This window comes from Manis pentadactyla, chromosome 11 (assembly GCF_030020395.1).
Source record: "Manis pentadactyla isolate mManPen7 chromosome 11, mManPen7.hap1, whole genome shotgun sequence".
NCBI classification, from domain to species: domain Eukaryota; kingdom Metazoa; phylum Chordata; class Mammalia; order Pholidota; family Manidae; genus Manis; species Manis pentadactyla.
Window position 1 is genome coordinate 8133144 of NC_080029.1, and position 14122 is coordinate 8147265.

Genomic DNA, 14122 nt, shown 5'->3' on the forward strand with positions numbered 1-14122 from the left:
GAACATTCAGGGAAAGCAGAGTTTACTGTGAAAAGAGAACTAGACTAAAATCAAAACACCTAGATTCCAGTCTACATACCATCAGTTAGTTGGGTGATCTTGATCGTCACTTCTCTCAGAGCTTTAGGTGCCCTCAGACTTAACTTACTTCACTGAGTGAAGGAACCTGGTGGGGGTACGAGGAGATTTCAAACTCTCAGTCCTACAACTATTACTTGAAAAAAATTTAAACAAATGCTTTTTAGAACTTAATAGTTCCCTGAACTGTATCAGAGAAAAAGTAAAAAGGAGAGGGTGATGAGGGTTTAAGATAGTCTACAACACTTGACATGGCTATTCAGATGAAACATGTCTATGAAACACAAACATTTACATTACAAGAGTAATTTGGATTTAAACCTAGATATTCTGAATACAGTTGACCCTTGAACAATGCAGAGGTTAGGGGCACCGACTCCTGCAGAGTCAAAATTCCATGTAACTTTTGATTCCCCAAAAACTCTACACTGATAGCCTACTGCTAACTAGATGCTAACTAGAAGCCTTACAGATAACATAAACGATCAATTAACACATATTTTGTATATGTATTATATATATTCTTACAATAAAGTAAGCTAGAGAAAAGAAAATGTTTTTTCAAACTGTCACAGATCTCTAAAAAATTTTCCAATATATTTATTGAAAAAAATCCACATATAAGTAGACCTGCATAGTTCAAACCCATGCTGTTCAAGGGTCAGCTGTACATACACACTACATTAGATTGGAATTTTTTTAGCAAACAACCACCCACTATCATTCCACATATACAAAGCCCAGATACGCAATTCTCTTTGTTAATTTATAGGTCTTTAAATTTAATTTTTTCCTACACAAAGCTGATGCATCTTCATTGTCTAAATCTTATCTAAGTTAACAAAATAAATTAATGTGGCTGTTATCTCTTCATCAATTCATTCATTTAGTGTGTTTTTAATCATTGTAAAATCTTCCTGAATGGAACGTCACGAAAACCATGACAGCCCAGACTCAAAACACCAAAAAAGGTAACTTCTATAGCTAGGTAGTAGATTGAGTAAAAGAAGTAACTAAGTTATTTAGCCATAAGAAGAAAACAAATCCTACCATTTGCAACAACATGGATGGAGCTAGAGGGTATATCATGCTCAGTGAAATAAGCCAGGCAGAGAAAGACAAGAACCAAATGATCTCTCTCATCTGTGGAGTATTAAGAACAAAGCAAAAACTGAAGGAACAAAACAGCAGCAGACTCACAGAACTCAAGAATGGACTAACAGTTACCAAAGGGAAAGGATTTGGGGAAGATGGGTAGAAGGGGGGGATAAAGGGGATAAAAGGGACATTATGATTAGCATGTATAGTGTAGGCAAGGTGACACAGGGAAGACAGTATAACACAGAGAAGACTACTAGTTCTATAGCATCTTACTACGCTGATGGACAGTGACTGTAATGGGGTATGTGGCGGGGGGACCTCATAATAGGGGGAGTCTAGTAACCATAATGTTGTTAATGTAATTGTGCATTAATGATAGCAAAATTTTAAAAATTAAAAAAAAGAAATAACTAAGACACACACTACTTCCAAATTTTAAAATGGATGCCTTCCAAATTTCATCCAACTTTACCAAATCATCAGAATAACCTCCTATTTGATGACTTCCTTATAAAGGCAGTTTAAAATGAGTTAGAAACTTTATTTCTCTTTCTGTAACTCAAAACAAAAACTAGACTATCTTTATTTCATGTTTTCTGGAATTCTCTTTCAAAAGTTAATACCACATTTCAAAAAAATTATTCTACCTCAACTTCTACTTGATATAAATTGTGCAACAAAGTGTTTTGCCTTCAAATTAAGCTGTTCACTTTTATTTTTAGTTTTATTCCTACAGCCCAATTGTAATAACCAATGAAGGCTTGGGTGACTTTCTCTCCTAAAAGCAGTCCCACAAACTGACAGTCTCTGCTGTCAGTCTACTGCACACCTGGGCAAACCACTGCTTCTGAAGGTTCACTGCTAAGACAGTGGGCAGCAGCAACTGTTGAATCTCCCCTAAATTTCCCCCATAAAACCAGACAACTGGAAAGCAAAATTCAAAGCCCATGGATGACATCTACGACAAAGCAAGGCAACAGTATCCCTATGCCCACAAACACCAAAAAGTGAGTGGGTGCAGACACCACAGACAGCAAACTGGTCTGTGCGGTACCAGCCACTGGAAAGGAAGAAGCAGGAGGAAGAGTGATGTCTCTGAGGAGTCCGCGAACCCCAAAACCACCGGCAGGTACTCCTCACAAGCACAGAGACAGCTGTGAGCGCAGCAGCTGACTCCGGGAAGGGCTGTGCGCGCTCCACCAGCGGCAGAGCGGAAGGGGTCTGGAGCAAGGTCTGAAGAGGCTGGAGCGGGCTGGACTCCACGGCTTTCAAAACAAATGAGCCAAAGACCCCTCCTAAGGCGAGGCCTAATGCCGAGGAGAAACCGGCAGGGATGGAATCTAGAATGAGTACCAGAAGGATAATACAAAGGAATAAAAAAGAGGACTGAAATAAACGATCTAGGAATTAACCTCCATATTTTGGCACACTTACAATAAAAAAAAAAAGAAGAGGAGGAAGCAGCTCTAGAGAATGACATAAAGTAGACCTGAACCACACCATCTACAACTATTTACAAATAAAGGAAAATGAATTGCATATAAAAGTCAGCAACACAAAAGGATCAAAGCCTAATCTCATGCAAGTTGCTATTAGGAAAACATATATATCTTCAGAAAAACACAGAATACATGCCTCCTAAAAAGCTGAGAGCTACAAACCAGCTTTATTTCAAAGAAAGCTAAAAAGTTTTATAAAGACTAGTGTAAATCAGAATTAGAAAACTTAGAAGCCAAATGATAAACAGAAATGATTAGAAATACAAGTCAAAAACATTTCAGAAATGACTGAACCAGAAGGAACACCAAATGGAATAAAATGTTTAAATGACTTAAGAGAAGCAGAAAGGAAAAAAATTTTTTTAATCAAATTGGGGAAAAAAGATAAATGTTTCTAGAAAAAAAAAATCATAAATTAAGAACACAGGAAAAGAAAAACCGGTATACATATAACAAAGAAAATCAAGCAAGAGAACAGCGTACTAAAAATGCTTTAGTTCAAAAGATTTTCCTGAACTTACAAAAAAAAGGGAAATTATAAAAGGCCACACTACATACTTAAGAAAAATCAACCCATGATGACCAACACAAAGACACAGCCTAGCAAAATTACTGAACTTAATAGAAAAGAAAATATTCTTTGAGTATCCAGGCCCCAAAAAAGATATTTTTATAAGTTAAATAAAATCAGATTGTCCGTCACTTTGACAAGAAGATTTTATGCCAGAACAAAAGAAAGTAACATAAACTTAATACTCAAAAAACAAGAACCACAATCCTGAGAAGGAAGAATAAAGTGGGGGGGATCTCACTCCCCAACTTCAAGCTCCACTACAAAGCCACAGTAATCAAGACAAGTTGGTACTGGCACAAGAACAGAGCCACAGACCAGTGGAACAGAATAGAGACTCCAAACATTAACCCTAACATATATGGTCAATTAATATACGATAATGGAGCCATGGACATACAATGGGGAAATGACAGTCTCTTCAACAGATGGTGCTGGCAAAACTGGACAGGTACATGTAAGAGAATGAAACTGGATCACTGTCTAACCCCATACACGAAAGGAAATTCGAAATGGATCAAAGACCTGAATTAAGTCATAAAACCATAAAACTCTTAGAAAAAAACATAGGCAAAAATCTCATGGACATAAACATGAGTGACTTCATCATGAACATATCTCCCCGGGCAAGGGAAACAAAAGCAAAAATGAACAGGTGGGACTATATCAAGCTGAAAAGCTTCTGTACAGCAAAGGACACCATCAATAGAACAAAAAGGTACCCTACAGTACGGGAGAATATATTCATAAATGACAGATCTGATGAAGGGTTGACATCCAAAATATATAAAGAGTTCACACACCTCAACAAACAAAAAACAAATAATCCAATTAAAAAATGGGCAGAGGAGCTGAACAGACACTTCTCAAAAGAAAAAATCCAGATGGCCAACAGACACATGAAAAGATGCTCCACATCGCTTGTCATCAGAGAAATGCAAAATAAAACCACAATATCACCTCACACCAGTAAGGATGGCCACCATCCAAAAGACAAACAACAACAAATGTTGGCGAGGTTGTGGAGAAAGGGGAACCCTCCTACACTGTTGGTAGGAATGTAAATTAGTTCAACCATTGTGGAAAGCAGTATGGAGGTTCCTCAAAATGCTTAAAATAGAAATACCATTTGACCCAGGAATTCCACTTCTAGGAATTTACCCTAAGAACACAGAGGCCCAGTTTGAAAATGACAGATGCACCCCTATGTTTATCGCAGCACTATTTACAATAGCCAAGAAATGGAAGCAACCTAAGTGTCCATCAGCAGATGAATGGATAAAGAAGATGTGGTACATATACACAATGGAATATTATTCAGCCATAAGAAGAAAACAAATCCTACCATTTGCAACAACATGGATGGAGCTAGAGGGTATTATGCTCAGTGAAATAAGCCAGGCAGAGAAAGACAAGTACCAAATGATTTCACTCATATGTGGAGCATAAGAACAAAGCAAAAACTGAAGGAACAAAACAGCAGCAGAATCACAGAACCCAAGAATGGACTAACAGTTACCAAAGAGAAAGGGACTGGGGAGGATGGGTGGGAAGGGAGGGATAAGGGCGGGGAAAAAGAAAGGGGGCATTACAGTTAGCATGTATAATGTGGAGGGGGTACAGGGCAGGCTCTACAACACAGAGAAGACAGGTAGTGATTTTACAGCATCTTACTAAGCTGATGGACAGTGACTGTGAAGGGGTATGTGGGGGGGACTTGGTGAAGGGGGGAGCCTAGTAAACATAATGTTCTTCATGTAATTGTACATTAATGATACCAAAAAAAGAAGAAAAAAAAAAGATGAGGGACAGGGTGGTAGACAAGGAGAATTTTAGATTCATTTTACAGTTTTCTATTTGAAATTTTTTTCTTCCTTTTGCTATATGCATGTATTGATTATATTTTTAAATATTTAAAAGTTTTAAATTAAAATGAGTATTTTAATATGTAATGTAAAATTTATGTAATGTAATATTTTATATTGTATTTATATGTATTTATATGTATTTATATGTATTGATTATATTTTTAAATATTTAAAATTTTTAAATTAAAATGAGTATTTTAATATGTAATGTAAAAATATTTTACATTATAGTATTTTAAAATATAAATAAACAATTGTGCACTCTGAAAAAAAAAAACAAGAACCAAAGATTTTATACTCGGTTAAATTTTAAGTATAAAGACTTGAAAGTGTTATCAACATGGAAAAAGAAAATAAAAATGTACTACAGAACAAGCCTCAGACATCCAAAATGACTAAAGAAACATCACTATAAGAACTGATGGGGAGAAGCAAATAGATATTTGTAGACCCAAGACTCAACAAGGGTTATAAAGGACAGAACAGAATATATAATGGGTGTGTGTTCTGACAATGTAGATACAACACCACTGTAAAAAATGGGAGAATATATGTAAAAAAAAGCAACTCTTTCAGTAATCATATTGTGATACTGGTTTGTTAACTAAGGCTAACTATAGGCATAAATGTGGAATAATGCAAATTAGTAATTAGTGATACTTTAATTCTACCATCATCCCCTTGTATCCTTAAAAATCAGAATTCAAATATGTAAGAAAGGGGATAGAGATGAAAGAAAAGTCAAGGTTAAAAATGTATTTGCAAATATTTTTAGTTCAGAAGGTTTTTTAAGTCTTACAAAGAGCATATGCATACCTACACACACATACACACGTACATCCAGCTATTTCCTAGACCCATTCACAAAGAAGCTCAGAACTAATAACAAGACTGGCAGTAATGGGCATCCTTTACACAAACTGTAATTCTGAAATACCATTGCCTGTTGAAAGAAACCAGGTTCCTTGAAGAAATGATTGACTCTAATCTGGAGTTAGAAATGTACAAGATAAACTTGGAACATCTTGCCATTTCTAGATGTCAAGGAAACTATAATTATGTCAAATAGGTCTAAGAGGCCAGCTTGGAAGACGTTTCCACGATCCAAAGATAGGCCAATTTAAGTCAATAAAGATAATAACTACAATGGATTAAAACACATAAAAGGGGAAATTCCAAGAGGGTTTAATAGTCAGAAAACCTAAACGGTCCTCTTTGAGGTCAATAAGAAAACACTCCATTCTGGAAACTGGTAAATAAAGAAAAAGAATCAAGCATTTTTCCTTTCTTATATGGATTGTACCACTGGGTAACCAACTACAAGATGAAGAGACATTTCTCCTGATAGAAAAATTTCAGCTAAGAAATGAGAAGACTGGTTTTAGGTTAATACCATTTCCACTTCCTAGTGAATTAATGAACCCAGACATTGAGCACTGATAGCTACTAACATCAAAATATGAGCAGCATCCAGACATTATATGCCCCCTGATAAAAAAGAATATGCCACAACCCATGAAGTAATCTTGCCAAAAAAGAAATAAAAAATAAATAAATAGACCCTAACTCTGATCAAGCGTACTAATTCACAGGGTATCAAGAGAACAAGAACATGATAAACCGTAACACAGGAATGTAATTAGCAAAATCCTAACTGTGGGAAACCCAAAGTACCTATAATCCCATTTCTTCAATAAATAAAGGGAAAAAAAGGAGCAAGGAGAAAGCCAGATTTTAAAAGACTTAAAGCAACGTTACCTGTAACAAAACAAAATCAGGCAAATCTAAACTACATATTTAGGTGTATATTTTTAAGTGACAAAACTATAAAGAAAAGGAAATTATTATCATATGTGACATTAGTTATTTCAGGGAAGCATAAGAAAGTGTGATTAAGATGGAACATATGGTGGGCAGAGTTTTATTTCTTGACATAGGTGGCAGTAATAAAGTACCTATAATTCATTAAGGCTATATTTGCTTGATAGTTTTCTGTTTTGTGAAATATTTTATGGTTTCAAACATTAAAAAATTACTGTTCCTATTATTAATAATCACCAAGGGACCAAAAACTTAAACTCTTTTCATATGCCATGAGCTTTTCCAATCACACACACACAAAGAAAAAGAAAACACTCCTAAATAAAATCTGTACTTTGTTTCCTGTGAACTGTTGGTGATCTTTTGTTTTTTATTTAGGTACTACTCCCCTAGTCCATGTAAATGAAATTAGCTCACTGTATTGCAAATAGTCTTCCCAGTGTATTCGTGTCCTGGTGTTCTTTACTTTTAGCTTTTGGATTTAATGTCATTCTTCCGAAGACTTCTCCCAAATTCCTTTTTCAAGTATCTCCCATGTTTTCTCTTAGTTATTTTATGGTTTCGTATTTTGCTTGTAAAATTTGATACACCTACACTTACATTGGTATAAGATATGAGGCAGAATTCAGTTTTCAAATGGCTATCTATTTTTTTTTCTTTTAATGAGTCATTCATACATATTAGGGAAATCCAGTGTGTGAGGAACTTAAATACATACCAATCCAAAAGTTAAAAAAGTACAAACAGTTCATATAAAGTTGTTCAATGTAAGTCCTAGATTACTGGCTTCTTTGCAAACAAAGAAAAGAAAGAACAGAATTATTAATTAGCTTGAATTAACTTTGTGCTTGGGTTCAAACCTCCCACACATTTAGGTCCACTCCAGATGAATGAGAAGTTGCTGAAATACACTCTGCGGCTCTAAAAGAAAGAGGCCACTACAACACAAAATACCTCTGAAGTTGTCCCTAAATGAAACTCCTTCCTTCAGGGTCTTCTTAGGGAAGAAAATGTGGGGTCCTCCCTTCTGTCAGTCCCAATAACCTTCAGCAGGTCTCAGACAACTGACAGCCATGTCAGTGCTCAAAGACTGGATGCAAGGGGGACCCGACGGCCGTGCATTAATAAACAAACTTTTGGTCAATAACCCATCTTTTAAAATGCTGAGACAAAAAAGACTTAAATTCCGCAGGTAGACTACATACTGTACAGGGCAATTTAATGTGATAACCATTCCTAAAAAATCATACCTGGCTGTGGTTATAATTCTCACATGGGCTTCTCGACTCTATGTGCTGATACCTTATTTAGAAACAAAATTGATGCTCGTAAGTAAGACTGGTCTTCAAGTTCTCTTTTTTTCCTACTGTTCTGATATCAGTATTATCCTCACTTCATAAAAGGACTTTGGAAGATTTTCTTCTTTTATCACAACATAGAGAATTTAAACAGCACTTGAATGATCTATTGAATGATTAAGTGTTTGAAGACCTCAACTGAGAAAGTCAGACAATCCCAAGTGTTGACAAGGATATGGAGCAACGAGACTCCTCATACACTGTACACTGTCACAGCTGCTTTGAAAATCTGTTTGGCAGTAGCTGCTATCTGACCCAACAATTCCTCTTCTATGTACACACCTAAGAGAAATGAAAATATGTCCAGCAAGAGACATGTGCAAGACTGATAATAGCAGCTTTATTCACAATAGCCAAAAACTGGAAACTCCTATGTCCATCAGCAGAAAATGGATATAGCAAAAATGGAGGAACTTTCCAAATACTATGTTGAGAAAAAGAAGCCACATGCAAGACATACTGTATGATTCCATTTGTAAGAAGTGTGATAATAATCAAAACTAATCTGTGATGGCAGAAGTCACATAGGTGATACCGTTTGGGGGAGAAAATGACAAAGACCTGAAGAGGAAGGGGACCTGGTAATGTTCTATATCCCAACCTGGGTCATGTTTAAACTGCATATTCACTTCAGAAAAACTAACCAAGGTGTACACTTATAATTTAATTTTATTCTGTTTACTTATTTATGTAAAATCAACACAGTAAATTACACAAACCATAAGTGTTACAACAGTCAGGGCCCAATCAGCAGATAGAAAATACACAAGCAACATCAACAGGATAATTCAATATAAAAAATTATTAATTTGTAGAAGATTGTTGACTACTAAAAGGGATAAAGGAGAACGCTAAGGCTTCAAGGCACAGCAAGTGCAGGGAGAAGTTCCTACCTCCGAGGCTAAGGAGAGTATGTGCGAAATAATCAATAATCTTCACCCGTGAGGCTGAGGCTGAGGCAGAGCCCCGGGCAGCAGAGTTCTGTAGGGCTGGGGTGCCAGTGGGCTGGAGCTGGTCCACAGGAATCCACCTGCAGGGGGCTGCTGGGAGCAAGAAGCTGCCTACTGGGGGCTAAAAAAGGTCACAGAGAGTAAGCACACTTTGAGGAAGAGAGAAGGAAATGAGCACACTTCAACTTCAAGTGAGGCCCCTTCCCTACCACTAGGCCTTGCAGCATCCCTCACTTGCCCTCTATTGACACAACCTAACATTGTGCTGGAAGGAAAAAAATGTTTGCAGGGTCTAGTTCAAGTATCAGAATCAGAGCAAATTCAATGGTGAATTTAGAGTTGAGAGGCACCAAATTGGTAACCTGCATGAGTGTATACATACACTGATAAATTTTTAGAGATGCATATACACTTGAGTAACAACCACCTGGACCAAGATCACACCACAAAGTTCCCTAGTGCCCTTTTCTACTCTTCCAAACAAAGACTCACTAGTTGTGCCCCTCAGGGTATGCTACTCTGAAGAACACTACTCTGCAACTCTGAGATCTGTGTCTCCGCCCCAAGAGTGCCCCTCCCAGCATCCTCCCATGCCCCAGCTGACCACTGCATCCAGCAGCACCTCTTATTTTCTGGTTCAGTGCTACAGAAGTCTCCTAGTTGCAGAAAATATGAAAACTGGGTTTCTCAATTGCCTTGTTCCTTTCCAGGTGATTTCTGAAAAGAAAAGAGAATTATTTAAAACCAAAAAGTCCCTGCCCAAAAACTGTAATAACAGAACCACAAGCATTTGCCTCAGTAAAAGTTAGTGAATTTTCTAAAGAACTTAAAATACTAACTTGAATTAAACAATCGATTTAGTACATTATAGGTTTTTTCCTAATAATGAAGCTAATACCTACATCAGGTTTCCATAAAAGAATACACTGGCAGCACACACCTCGCCCAAATTAAATCTTTTGGCATGATTTCTGCCCATTTTAAGGCAAAACAAATCCACTATTATGGTAGCTAATCCAACAGAGAGGGATCTAAGAAAAGAAAAACTTTATCATCATATAATCCATTAGTCTGACCACTTCTTTCCCCTCGATTAGATGAAATGCAGATGCAAGTGATAAGCACATCCTGGCGCCAACCAACACCGCCCTTTGCTGAAATCACTCACTGGCATACTCCCTATTAGCATATTCACCAAAATTTAATTGTAAACAGAGTAATTATGGTACTAAAGTTATTAAATACACAAAGCAAGCTTAGAACTATACATATTCAAATAGAATTTCAGTGGCAGATCAACTTCTATATCTAAAACAATACCCTAATTAATAGTCAGCTCTGATAATAAAATGGCCCTGTTTTTCAGATAACATTCCAAAAAAAGTTCTGATATGAATACTAAGATGAAGTTTTGTAAAGACATTTTTTAAATTTCAATAGCTATATTTATCAGAATATGACACTGTATTTAGACAACTGGTATTTTTCAAGTCCTAGATTCAAATTTGGAATAATTTATAATTTTTTTTTAATCTTCTGAAGAGAGAAGAAAGCCTGAATGGATCAAATAATGTCACTTACACTTAATGAGCTCTACGAATTCATCATACCCAAACTGGAAAATTACCGTGTTATAATAAAGCTTGTTATACACTGAATGACTACATTTTCCCTAAAATAGGTATATGCATGTAAGCTCCTTTGAGGGAATCATGTTTTTTTATGAAATTTTCTTTAAGCGTGTTTCTCTGATGTTTTTAAACTGCATAGAGAGGAGCTAATTCAAAGATAATTTTGAACAAGCTGGCTTATTCACCATTCCATTAACATGGTACCAACATACTACATTTGTAGTGTAAAGCTTTTTCTCATCACCTACCCACCTCCCCACCATCTATATTTACTGAAATCTTTTTCCTACCCAAAGATCTACCTCATTCTCAGATATGACTTCGGAAGTTTCAGTACTTTTCCTACCTCTTCTTGTATCTTCCCTGTAAACTTATAAGCTCCCTGGGTACAAGAACTATCCTACAGTACATAGCACTCGGTAGGAATTCAGTAAATGGTAAAATTAATACAGCATAAAGGTTAAGTTTATGCTTAATACACATCACCCGACTGCAATGGATATTGCCATTCCTTTTAAAAGCCCAGTAACTGAAATCTCTTCCGACTCTCTACAATGACAATGTCCAACCCTGTTTATTCAAACCCTGAAAGTTTATTAAAACTGTAATTCCCTTCCAAACTCATATAATTTTCAATAGATGACCTCATCTCCAAATTTAGAAAGAAAACAGAAGCTTGCAGTGGAATTCCCTTTATCATCCTAAGATCCAAACCACCTGCACCCCTGCAAGCCCCACTCTGCATTCATCCTACAGCCCTTCTCTCCATCACAACTGAGGAAAGTTGTCCTTCCCTATCAAACACGGGCCCCTCCCCTTTGCTTGTATCTCATCCCCTCCAACCTTCTTAGGACTTTATTATTAATTAAGCCTTCTCTCATATATTCAATATCTCCCTCAACTGGATCTTTCCCATCAGCTTTTATATATGCTCATGGCTCATCAATTTTAAAAAAAAGTTTTTTAAGCCCACATGGCTCAGTAAGTGTGCGTACATAGTAACATTTCCTCTCTCCTCACTCCACAACTCCATCTGGACTCCAACTTCATAACCCACTCTAACTACTCTCACTAAGGCACTAAGTCCAAATGACATTTTGAATTCTCATTTGCCTACTCAGCAGCACTCAACACTACCATTCATCCCTTTTTTCTGGAAACATTCCCTTCCTTTGCTGTCAGAATACGATCCTGTTTTTCATTCTACTTTTTAGGTCACTCACAGTCTAGATAAGTTGGGAAATACAGCAATGAATAGCAGCTTGTTCTTTCAAGGAGTTTGTTCCACTTTTTGATGGCGTTTTCCAGGACTGTAGCATGTTAAAAAAAAGCAGACCCACTTATACTTCCACAGTTTATAGCAAAATACAAATTTTATTATATGAGAATAAATTGCATTAAAAAATGCCACTAAATAAGATTAAGATCTTCACAAATAAAGTTAAGATCTTGGAAATAAAATTAAGAGCTTTAAAATTAAGATGGAGGCATATACTGAAAATATAACTGATATGTTTATCCCTTTTCGTTAACAGATCTCAAGAAGAGTTTACAGTCTCAAAGAGATGTCTGCACACCCATGCTCACAATAGCACTATTCTCTACAGCCAAAAGGTGTAAGAACCCCAGTGTCCATCCAACACATGAACGAATAAACGAAATGTGGTGTGTGGGGAGCAGTGTCACACAACGCCATATTATTCTCCCTTAAAAAAGAAGGAAATTCTGACACATGCTACAACATGCATGAATCTTGAGGACATTATACTAAGTGAAATAAGCCAGTTACAATAAGACAAATACTGTATGGTTTCACTTATATGTGGCATCTAATATCTACAGTAGTCAAATTCATTGAAACAAAGTACAATGGTGCTAGGAGTCAGGGGAGAGGGAAAAGGGGAGTTGTTAAATGGGTAAAGTTTCAAATTTGCAAGACAAAAAGGGTTCTGGAGATTGGCTACACAACAATGTGAACGTACTTAACACCGCTGAACTGTACATCAAAAATGGTTAAGATGGTAAATATTGTTATGTGTTTTTCCCCACAATTAAAAGAAGAAAAGAGTTTATAAACACAAAACAGACATAGAAATTGAGTTGAATGTAAGCAGTACCAATACATTCCTGGTGATTATGGAGTCACCCCTACTCCCCCCAACATACACAGCTGGAAAAGAATCACCAGTGGTATTATTTCAAAAGTTGTTCTTATAGGTGCTAACTACATAAATCTACTAGTTGTCACATTAATAAGTAAAGGTTAACTGTGAAGTATGTGAATTTATGAAGAATAACAGTTCATTCATTCACTCTCTCAACAAGTATTTATTGATAATCTGCCATGTGTCAAGCACTACTATTCTAGGCACTTGCTATGCAAAGAAACAAAACAAAGGTCCTGCCCTTTTGACACTTGTATTCTAACAGAGACAGGTAATAAGAACAAACACAATGGATAAATTATCTAATACTTTAGAAATGTAGGTGCTATGTTTAAAAAAAGAAGAAGAAAATAATATTCCAAGTCAAGGTGGATAGAGAATAAGGAGATGGCAGCTTGCAGTATTAACAAAGGGTCATGGTCAGCCTCACTGAGGAGAGCTCTGAGCAAAGACTGGAAGGAGTTGAGGAAGCTGGCCATGTGAGTATTTTAAGGCAGGTATTCTGGGCAGAGGGATGAACACTGCAAAGATCCAAAGACAGAACCCTGCCAGGCAACCAAAGAGTTAAGAATGCCAGTGTGGCGGATGTGCAGTGAGCAGGGGAAATGGAGATAAGTCAGGTAAGACAATAACAATGGACCAAGTAGAGCCCTGAAGACCATTCATTATAAGGACTCTGACTTTAGCAAAAGGATAAACATCCTTCTACAAGGTTTTGCAACATGTGTTCTATTTGCATTTTAATTTACAATACTTCAATCAAAATAAGAATCACACTCTGCACACTTCAGTCAAGAATTCTCCCACTGACCTAGTTCTCACTGAAGTTTTTACACGCCAGATGTTTTTTGCTGTTATTATCCCATTCTCAAAACCCATTCATTCTACAGAATGAACCATGTAAGCTTGATACATACCCAAAATGTTAAGTGATTCTGAGGTGCCTTTGTCACTAAAGTCACCTCAAGGTACAAAAAGGCTTACAATGGATCAAATTCCCTTCTTAAGAAGCAGTCGACATCAATAGATGAATGGGTGTTTGCGTGAGCGCGCGCACACACACACAAATATTAGCCATAA

The 14122-nt window shown here is 36.6% G+C and overlaps 1 protein-coding gene across 9 annotated transcripts in view; it reads right to left on the reverse strand.

The window, feature by feature from the left end:
* The window catches only part of VRK1 (VRK serine/threonine kinase 1), a 90935-nt gene that overhangs the window by 49470 nt on the left and 27343 nt on the right, over positions 1–14122 (reverse strand). For 6 of the 9 annotated variants that reach the window (XM_036882301.2, XM_036882299.2, XM_036882300.2 and 3 more), the window contains exons 2-3: positions 9869–9963; positions 9190–9367 (exon numbers count right to left, since the gene is read on the reverse strand). The exons of 1 other annotated variant lie outside the window; for it this stretch is intronic. The gene's annotated coding sequence lies outside the window, so the exon portion shown is untranslated. Of the gene's footprint in view, positions 1–9189; positions 9368–9850; positions 9964–14122 lie in introns of all 9 variants that reach the window. 2 more of the 9 variants (XM_057488159.1, XM_057488160.1) reach the window with 2 other exon arrangements.